Source organism: Silene latifolia, chromosome 3, assembly GCF_048544455.1.
Source record: "Silene latifolia isolate original U9 population chromosome 3, ASM4854445v1, whole genome shotgun sequence".
Taxonomy (NCBI): Eukaryota; Viridiplantae; Streptophyta; class Magnoliopsida; order Caryophyllales; family Caryophyllaceae; genus Silene; species Silene latifolia.
In genome coordinates, this window is record NC_133528.1 from 99,042,420 (window position 1) to 99,045,102 (window position 2,683).

The window sequence follows — 2,683 nt, forward strand, 5'->3', positions numbered from 1 at the left end:
GGCAAAATAGAGCTAAATTGATCGAATCTAATGACCAAGCATCAAAGAGAAGACAAGACTAGAAGGCCTCTGTACATAATGTAGTAGATGGGCAATGATGAAGAAGATCCTTGGATCCCCGACAAAATCCCGGAGGATTGTTGGAAGAAGAAAAAAAAAGAAAAGAAGAAATGGTAAGCTGGACTAAGATCCGAGCGTCTCACCTATCGGGACGCTCGTCCAGAAGCTCCACAGGCCGCTCGTCCAAGCCGCCAGGCCGCTCGTCCAACTCCTACACAATCCGCTTGTCCCGACCTTCTGGACGCTTGGATTGTTCTACAGAGCAACACGTCCTCTTCCTTCTCCATTCGAGATGCGCATATTTTTGAAAGACTAGCTAAAAGGAGACCCGCATCTTTTCTTTAGAGGAGTGATTCATCAAGGACTTAATCGTCATTTAAGCCCTTAGTAACCCTAATTTGTGCACCTAATCCCCACTATAAATACCCCATTAGTCTAATTAGATTATCATGTTCTTCTTATCAATCTTTAGTGTAGTTTATATTATTCTAATCTCTCTTTAATCTCGTAATCAACTTCTAATCAAGTATTAATACAAATCTCATTTCCTTAATTTCTTTATTGTTCATCTTTTATTTTGGGTAATTGAAGATTATTTGGGTTTATTGGGAGATTGACAACCTTCCATCAATCATCAAGTACTTCTATTATTCTTTGCATTATTATTTTGGAATCATCATTAGGTATAATTCTCTTAATACCTTTTTAATTATTGTTAATCATCTTCATTTATTCATCATGTTTTGCTTTGTTAATGTGATTGACAACCTTGTTAACATGTTAAACTTGATAATGAGTGAGTAGTTTCCTTAACTAGGGTTAATGGGGAATTAGGGGAAACCAACATGGGGGATGATTCATGATTAATCTAATATGTTCACATAATTTATTTGCTTGCTTGTTATGATCTCAACTTATGCACATGTTATGTTTGATGAAATGCGAGCCTATGAATCCTTGCATTTTTTACCCATCACTTACCTTTTCAATGAGACTTGTAAGACATAAACCAACTCGAGTCTCATTAGACCATGCATATAGTTGATTAGAGAGGATTAAGTCGACTTGTAGGTGTTGTACAATCTAATCGATTCGGCTCCGGGACCCAAACCTTCCTCGGATTGTAAGATATAAACCAACTCGATCCTATCACAACAATAATTGCTTGCTTATAATTTGAGAATATGTTTGTATGATCAATTCCCATGAATCCCCTATGAACCCATGACACCCTAGTTATTTTAATCAATTATTTACATCTCATTTTAGTCATCTTGCTTGTTTACTTTTATTGTTATTTAGTTTAGTGATCTTCTTATCTCAACCCAAATTGTGACACCCCTAGACACCACTACTTGCAATCGAAAATCCTACATCAATACCCGTCCCTTGGGATCCGACCTTTACTTGCCTCTTTACTAGTAGTAGAGTTGATTGTGAAGTTATAAATATTGTTTTTGTCTAGGTGTTCCTAACGACAAGTAACCGAAATCTAAACTCAAAGCGGACCGACCAAAAATGGCGCCGTTGCCGGGGACGGTGTTAAGTTGATTTGATTCTCTTTGATTGTTATTAGTTGTGTCTTTCTTTGCCTTGGGGAAGTAAGACTCCTCATGGTTTGTTCTAATTGTTTTCGAGTTGTTTGATTTTTTGCATGTCTAGAAGATCACAAGGTAACTTGTTACCCATTGATCACGAAATTGAAAGGACTTTGACAACCAATAGAAGAATCGCTAGAAATACTTTGAGAGGTATTGGTGAGGTTGTAGATATTCAAACAAATACTATTGAGTTCATCAACCCTTTTGCAAGAGAAGGTGAAGAGAACTCAACACAAAATTAACCCACAATGCCTAAGTTTTCATCACATTCAGTACCAACCGAGGAGAACCTACTCAATGGTACTCTCACACCACAATACTTAACCGGAAATTTCATTGCAAAATCCGCATTTATCCAATTAGTCGAAAGAAGCCAATTTGGGGGGATGCCTAGTGAAGACCCTCATTCCCACATGGAGACTTTTTGTGACTACTGTGATGCGATTTCACAAACCGGAGTGACTCAAGACCAAATTCGATGGGTCTTATTTCCTTTTTCTCTAATTGGTACCGTGAAACAATGGTTGAAGAGCCTTGATAAGGCCGCTCTTGGAATTGAATCTTGGAAGAAGTTGGCTCTAGCTTTCTATAAAAAATTCTACCCTCCGGAAAAGACTAACATGCTAAGAGCTCAAATCACGGGTTTTAAGCAAAGGGACGAAGAATCTTTGTATGAAGCTTGGGAGCGATTCAAAGGAACTTGTCGCTCATGTCCTCATCATGGACTTAGCGAGTGGTTCTTGGTACAACCATTTTGGAATGGTCTTTATGAAGACTCAAGAAACATTCTCAACATAGGATCAAATGGTATGTTCACCGAAGTTGACGATAATCAAACTTGGAACAAGATTGAGGAAATGGCGGTCCATAATTCATAATATAGTAGACCTCGCAAGGCTACTAGAGGAGGAAAGCATGAAGTGGACTCTATTACTCAATTGGCTGCTCAACTTAGTGCTCATATTGATATTATCAACTTGAAGTTTGAGAAGGCGAAGAAGCCTCAAAATCACCAAAGCATC

At 38.2% G+C, this 2,683-nt stretch overlaps 1 non-coding gene across 1 annotated transcript; it reads right to left on the minus strand.

The window, feature by feature from the left end:
* Window positions 1-2,281: 2,281 nt before the first annotated feature.
* LOC141650735 (small nucleolar RNA R71) lies at window positions 2,282-2,388 on the minus strand. The gene has a single exon (XR_012546753.1). It is a non-coding gene; the product is annotated as a small nucleolar RNA R71 (small nucleolar RNA).
* Window positions 2,389-2,683: the final 295 nt, after the last annotated feature.